Raw genomic sequence first — 8,615 nt, forward strand, 5'->3', positions numbered from 1 at the left:
ATATTTTCTTCACTTATTATCAACAAATCATCAACATATAACACAAGAATAATCATATCATCAGCATCTATTTTGAAGTATAAGTTAGGATCCACTTCATTTTTAGAATATCCCAACTTCAATAGATAGTTGTCTATCATTTCATACCATGCTCTAGTAACCTATGTGAGACCATAAAGAGCTTTCTTTAATTTACAAATATGAGTTTTATTGTCATGAGTGTTGAATCCTTTTGGTTGCTCAATATAAACTTCTTCAATTTTTCCATTTAGGAATGCAATTTTGACATCCATTTGATGAACCTTTCATCCCTTGGATGTTGAAATAGCCAAGATGGTTCTAGCTGAAGTATATCTAGCAACTAGAGAAAATGTTTCTTCATAATCAATGCCTTCTTTCTGTGAGAAACCCCATGCTACAAACATAGCTTTGTACTTTTCAATACTGCCATCAAATGCATGCTTAATTTTAAACAACAATTTGGAAGAAATAACTGATTTATTTTTAGGTCTTGGTACAACATCTCATACATCATTTTTTAGTATAGAGTTATATTCTTCAATCATTGCTTCTTTCCAAGACTAATTTGAAAGTGCTTCTTTAATAGTAGAAGTTTTAGTTTTTATAATTTCAATTAATAATGCAACATAACATGATTGATTTATTTTTCTTTTTCTTTCTCAAATCACTTCATTAGGTTCAACTTGATTTTCTTCTATCATTTTCCTATCCCAAAGTGGCCTCTTTTTATTGTTGACATTTTCAGAATCTTCATGATTAGAGAGAGTGGAAGAGGATGATTTAATATCATTCTCCCTCTCAATTTCTACTTGTTGATTTTCATCTACTTTAAGAATAGATTTGGTAATAGATTCATCATTGTTTCTAGAGGTATTAAAGGTGATATCTTCTTCAAATTTCACATCTTTTCTAATCTCAATTATTCTTTGACCTAGAATGAAGACCATGTATCATTTTGTTGTTTCACTATATCCAATAAGTATCCCCTTCTTTTTGGAAGGTTCTAGTTTTTTTCTTTTCTCTTTAGGAATGTGGATATAAACAAGACATCCAAATATTCTTAGATGGCTTAGATCATATTTAATGTCTATGAATACTTCTTCCAGAGTGGTGTTCTCTAATACTGAGTGTGGACATTTGTTTTGAATGTAGACTGCAATGTTAGATTCTTCAACCCAGAAAAAAGTATGAAGGTTTTGATCATGCATCATTGCTCTAGCAGATTCAACAATTGATCTATTTTTATGTTCAACAACTCCATTCTATTGAGGATTATATGGTATAGAAAATTCCCTCTTAATCCCAACAGCAATCCAAAAATTCTTAAAAATATTAGAAATGTATTCACCTCCATTATCTGACCTTAGAATTTTTATTTCTATCCTAACTGATTATCAACTAAGGCTTTGAACTCTTTGAATTTTGATAAAACTTTAGATTATTCTTTTTGTTTCAGAAAATAGATCCAAGTTCTTCTAGAGTAATCATCAATAAAAATTACATAGAAGAAGCACCCCTTAAGAGAAGGTACAGATATAGGACCACAAAGATCAGTGGGGATCAGTTCAAGAATGGATTTAGATTTGTGAACACTTTTAGGAAATGATTGTTTAGTATTTTTTCCTAAAGCACATCCTTTGCAAATACTTAAGTTATTAGTTTTGAGATTAGGTAACTATGCATGACAATGCATGACATTGAAGGTGACCTAGTCTCCTATGCCAAATTTTGGTGGAATTAAAAGTTTCATGACTAAGAGCTAGGTTTTGATTATTACAAAGTTTATAAAGATTTCCATCTCTATATCTGATGGAAATGTCTTTCTTGATATTAGAGTTCTTGGCCCAAGATAGAACTTTGTCCTCTTGGAATGTGATTATGAATCCTTGACCAACAAGACCAAAAATAGAGACTAAGTTTCTCTTTATTCCTAGTACATATAAAACATTTTTGGGTTGTAGGGTAATTCCATAATTTAGGTAAATTGAATAGGAAACAATTCCTTTGATAGGATGAGTAGAGTTATCTCCAATGGTAACTTCTTCTAAGGATTGTTCAGAGAAAGTTTCAAATTTGTCTTTGAAATTGATGATGTGCCTAGATACTCTATTATCTATGATCCAAGTGTTGTGGTTTGAGTTTAATTCACTTGAAAGGGCTAAGTAAAAAGCATAGTTTTCTCTTTCTTCTTTCTCTACACCCTCTCCTTTGATTTCTACTAAGGTTGCTTGAATTTTCTTCTTTTCAAGGCAGATGTTATGTGAGTGACCAACTTTATCACATTTAAAACATCTAACTTTGGACCAATCATGTTGCTTATATGATTTGTTAGATTCCCTTTTGTTGTATTTGAATTTTCTTTTCTTGTTTGATTTCACATGAAGTGCTTGAAATTCTCCCTCTTGATTTGTACTTAGTCCTCTTGAGACTACTCTAGATTCTTCTTGTGTGCATTCATTCTTTAATAAATCAAATAGGGAGTTCAAATCGAAAGCTTAAACCTCAAATAAATGTTTCCCATGATCGAGGAAAACCTCTTAGTGCTATCATGTTGAGTTCTTTGTCATCAACTTGATTTTCCATTGTTGCAAGTTGACCTTTTAGTTCATAAATCCTTATAAAGTATGAAGTAATAGATTCTCCATTTTTCATCTTTATATATAGTAGATCTTATTTTAGGGTTAATAATCTACTAGTATTGTTGATTTCAAATGTATCTTGAATAGTCGAGAACATCTCAAATGTAGTCTTGAGACTAGATATGGATGGAAGAATATGATCTTTTACAGAATCTATTATGATTTTCATTGCATTATTATTATGTCTTTTCCATGTTACTTTCTCTAGTTCAGTTTTAGGCATAGATATGTTTGTCTCAATATAATTCTCTAATTCCATTTCTCTTAAAAATATCATTACTCTAATTTTACATGATGAGAAATTAGATGCACCTTCAAGCCTATCTTCTAGTCTCACATGATTCACCATTTTAATAATATACTTTTTATTTTAAAAAAATCTAAGATTTTAGATTTTAATTTTTGAGCAATAGCTTTTCTTATCAAAATGACTTTGATACCATGTTAGTTTTTGTGGATCTGTGATAGATAAAACTGTTACAATAAATATAGGAACAATGGATACTCTTACTTGTATCACAGTAGTGCAGAGTTGTTCTTCAAATAATGGTGATCTTTGAAGTGCTTGTGCAGAATCTCCTTCTTTGTATATTGCTGAAATATAGATCAAGTATGTTGAATATAAAAATGATCTTGCAGATTCGATTGTATAAGAAAAGTACTAGAAAGTATTTTTACTGTTTGATATGCAGATCACTGGGTCTGAGATGTCATGTATAGATCTTTATCCTCAGTGATCTGCCTTCCTATATATATAAAGATGAAGGGTCATGACCCTCACAGAGTCATGACTCTACGTGGCCTTTGGCCATGAAGATTCATGCCTCTACGGTGGCATGACTAACAACTATTACTTCGTGTAATGGCCATCAATAAGACATAATTAGTACTCTCGATAAATCACACAGCAATAACATTTTCAATACAAATAAAGACTGTCGATAGAATATAGTTTGTCTACTGATAATGGTATCACATGTATGTTAATCGAAACACGCACACACACAAACACACACACACACACACACACACACACACACACACACACACACACACACACACACACACACACACATAAGAAATAATTATAACCATTTATCTGAGAATGTAAAATGCAGATCTATATATATATTAGATGAGCATCATTACTTCTATTGTTGTTATACATTAACAAAGGCTAGGTGATCTCTATCGGATTTTCCCAAAATGCCTTCTCTATCAACAAAGTCAGGCAAGTTTTTGTTTTTTTCTTGTAAATTATCAAGTAAGTATAGTACTCAATCTAATAGAGATCAATTTTCACTCATTTCAGATGAAGCATACTCACTATTTTGTTCTCATGCTTTTGAAAGTTCTCTAAAATTCACACTTCTTTACAACATTGGTAATGTGGAAATCTATCGCTATGATTTTAGTAAGAATCAACAGTCAAGTGAAGCCACTTCACATCATATCAATGATTGATAAATAAGCATTGGCAAAAAATCCTAGGTTGCCTTCTCCATGGTGGGTTTGCAACCCATGAAGGTGACTTTCCACGGGGGCTCAATTGAAGATGTATCTAGCTTAAAAGTATTCAAAGGGTGTAGATTATAAGACAAATTGATGTTTGAATATGGGATTAGACTCCTAAACATAATCTAGATTCACTATCACTCAAGTATTAAGCCTTGGCAAAAAACCTCAATTCGTCTTCTCTTCGGTAGGTTTCCAACCCATGAAGCCAATTTTCTACAAAACAAATGAAAGTGAAATACAAGATGTTGAGTGACATCCAAGTGAATCCATGCACCTTAACTAAACATTTTTCACAACCAAAAATGTGGTTATTAGAGATTCAATCAATAAAGAAGTGTTGGTGAAAAATGAAAATTGCCTTCTCTTCGGTGAGTTTCCAACCCATGAAGGCAACCTTCTGACTATGTAGAGAAATTAGGTCAACAAGTAAAATTTGGCTCCCATGTTGAATCTAGCACATGTTAGGATGATATTGGATTGAAATTAAATGTTGTAGAAAGAAGATATGGTCAGGATCTTACTTGGTGGATTTTCATCAACGGAGTACTCTAGGGGCAACTTTTTGAAACTAAGAGAAAAATGGAAAAGTAAATAATGGGTTAATATAAAGTAACTGTTACAACCAACGAAATAGTGAAAAGACTTTTAAATGTCCATTGAACCTTTGCATTCATTTTTAATGGGTATTTCCATAAATTTTCACTCATGTGGCACGAGTTATGAGGTTTAGTGGATGAATCAAGGCCCTTATATAAAATTTCCTAGATAATTGGATAAGCTACTTTTTTTCCTTACTTCCTCATTTTTATCAAAGTGCATAGCTTTTGAAAGCTAGTAATTGTAGAAGCATATTGTCTTATTGACCTTCAATTCAAAATCCTTTCTATAAGTTATGGGCACTAAGTTCATGAGTTTTGATGGTTTGACTGGGATCAAGTCTCAACTGCAAGACTTCACAGACACTTCCCCTCATTTCTATGCTATCAAAGATTTCCAGAAGAAGGTAAAATCCAAACACATCCATCCTATCACTAAGAAGATTTGAGGATGTGGTTTGGTCAAAGCCATTGGTTTCCCAGTTGTGGTTCAAGGCTTGGAACTCATTTATGAATGTGTCCACCATTATAATCCAGAAACCAAGAAGATAGTTCTCCCGAATGACATTGTATTGATTTCAATTGACAGAAAAATGATGGTGAAAATTGCCTTCATGTCCCAAAATAGGAAGAGTTTTCTGACCTAACTATCGATGGGGCCATTTTAGAATTCTTAGTGAAGAAGATGATCTAGAGGAAGGAGATCATGTGAACATGGTTCCAGAAGCCACAAAGCGATAGGAAAAAAGACCCCAAAACTTTTCTTGGAACGAACTTGAAACCAGAGATAATCAAAATTTTGGTTCTTCTACATAGATTGAGAGGTGAAACTGAAGCCCTAAATTTTGTTGAACAATACTTCTTTTTGGTTCAATTTATATGCTTAGATACATAGTATATGGATTGGGTGTAAGAGGTAAGTGAGATTATGTCCAATGCCCTCCAAATAGCCAAGTTTTTCTATGGCTTTCAAGTTTGAATTTGGAAACACAAACAACATAGTTGAATAGGAAGCCCTATTACTTGGGATAATAGTCATAGAAGAAAAATGGATAAAGATACTGAAGGCTTGGGATGATGGAAAGATCATTGTATGTAATATCAAAGGGCAGGACTTTGTAAAAAACCATCAGTTGAAAAACTAGAGGAACAGAGTATGGGATGAGATCAAAGGGCTAGATGCATTCTCAATCAAATTAGTACCAAGGGAGATGAACTCTAAAGCAGATTCATTGGCAATTTCTGCCTCCTTACTTCTTCCCCACCTAGAATTCAAAGATAAGAAGTATGAAGTAGAAATTGTGTACAGACCTTCTATGCCTAACAATGTAGAAGCCTGGAAAGTGTTTGAAGACAACAAAGTTTGCAACTATTTTTGGAAAATGCTAGACATGTTCATGAAGACCATTCTAATGAAACCATTCAAGAAGACCATCACAAGAAGTAGAAGATGGATGGAACTGGCGCCATTCAACTACAAGGTACTATTATTCCTCCATGCTTTGTATCATTGGAAATATTGTTTAATAGACATGATACTTACATTAAGAAAAAGAGGATGGAAAAGGGACCCACTACTGGCGATACTTAAGACATGATACTTACATTGAGACATGATACTTGCATTAAGACATGATACTTACATTGTACATTTTAACTTTGGTTCTATTGTATGATTGAAATTACCTAAAATAAATACCTATTTTTTTCTAAATTCAATTGTGTGTAATAGAATTAATAAGAACGGGAAGAGTTTTATTGAAAATACATTTAAAAAAACTCATAACCTCACCAAAAATATTCAATTAATTTATTGACATTGTCCATAATATTTTCATTAAAGTTCTACGCAAAACATAAAATTTATGTACTATACTCTTTTTTAATATAATGTCAATCATTCCAAGATTTAAAAATATGTATAATACAACCAACAATATTTTCAATGAAAATTCTAATGTTGATTTCTAAATTCACCCAAAAGAAATATAATTCATCTCATATTTATTCCTTATAAAATATTTTTAATTCAAAATAATTATTGAACTTCTACAACCTAAATTAGTCACTCATACATGAACTAAGATTTTCTTTCATGATTCAATGTATGACCTATGTTTACAAATCTTAATCATATCACCCACGCTAGCTACTACATATTTCAACATATTTCAAGGCAAATCATGACCTAAATCATGAACTATCAAGCAATGGAAAACATATCTAACAATTTGTAACATTAAAATGGTATTTTTTGATAAAAATTTCTTAATGATTCATGCTACAAAATTAAATCTCTAATTTATTATTTAAAAATTTGGATATGTTACAAATATTGATATAGATTGTTGCTACAAAATTAAATCTCTAATTTAGTTTATAGATGTCATCACTATGCTAGCCATCTTGCTTTGTATGTAATTCCCCCTTTGACTTAGTTGACATTAATGACACTTTGATGTCAATAAAATACTACTTATATTTTATTTGCACGGTCTTATAATCTAATTAATATTTTATAACATAGTTTGTATGATGTAGTCTCATGACATGGTATATGTTTCATAACATAATATTTTATTATTTTTTTGGGTTCATCTATTTTTTCACCTAAGGCGGTGTTTAAGCCTATTGATCATTCAAAACTCCTTTTATTTGTAAAAATGAAAGAATTACACACGTATTCTAATTCAATGAATGAATCAATAGTTTTATTTGCATGGCCTCGCAAAAGGAAAGAGTTGTAGAAAATTAAGTTGGCACTATAGGTCTTAATAACTTTCCTTTTGTTGAAGCTTGGAAGCAACATCTTCAACACTATTAGAGAGCTACACATAAGACATAGGGTTAGTGTTTATTGATAAAGGACAAAGAATACTATCATTGTGAACTTTTTAACCTCCTAAATTTTGGTCCATAGCTACACTATTTAAGCCAGGAACACTTTCTTTCATTTGGAGGAAACAATATTTATGTCGGTTGGTGGTCAACATGGAATGTTTCCACAAACATCTTTTGAGCCTCCTAACTTATCCATATTTATATTGAACCTTGCAAAACTATCTTCTTATTTGAAGAAATAGTTAAGGGAGGGCATGTAACCTTACCACAGTCAACCTTTGAACCTCCTATTTCATCCATATTTTCTTTGGACCTTGGAAACATTATCTTCTTATTCACGGAAAAAGTTGATGGAGGGCATGGAACCTTACCACAGTCGACCTTTGAAGATCCTATCTCATTCATATTTACCCTGAACCTTGGAAGAACTATCATTTGATTTGAGGAAACAATTGATGGAGGACATGGAACCTTGCCACAGTCAGCCTTTGAACCTCCTATCTTATCCATGTTTCCTTTGAACCTTGGAAACACTATCTTCTTATTCATGGAAAAAGTTGGTGGAGGACATGGAACCTTACCACAATTGGCCTTTGAAGCTCTTATCTCATCCATATTTACCTTGAACCTTGGAAGAACTATCTTTTGATTTGAGGAAACAATTGATGGAGGACATGCAACCTTGCCACAATCTGCCTTTGAACCTCCTATCTGATCCATGTTTCCTTTGAACCTTGGAAACACTATCTTCTTAGTCATGGAAAAATTTGATGGGGGACATGGAACCTTACCACAGTCGGCCTTTGAAGCTTCTATCTCATCCATATTGATACTAAACCTTGGCAACATTGTCTTCTTATTTGAAGAAATAGTTGAGGGAGGGCATGGAACCTTACCACAATCAGCCTTTGAACCTTGTATTTCATCCATATTTTCTTTGGACCTTGGAAACACTATCTTCTTATTCATGGAAAAAGTTGATGGAGGACATCGAACCTTA

Source organism: Cupressus sempervirens, chromosome 9, assembly GCF_028749045.1.
Source record: "Cupressus sempervirens isolate cs-2001-9-10 chromosome 9, ASM2874904v1, whole genome shotgun sequence".
Lineage (NCBI taxonomy): Eukaryota > Viridiplantae > Streptophyta > Pinopsida > Cupressales > Cupressaceae > Cupressus > Cupressus sempervirens.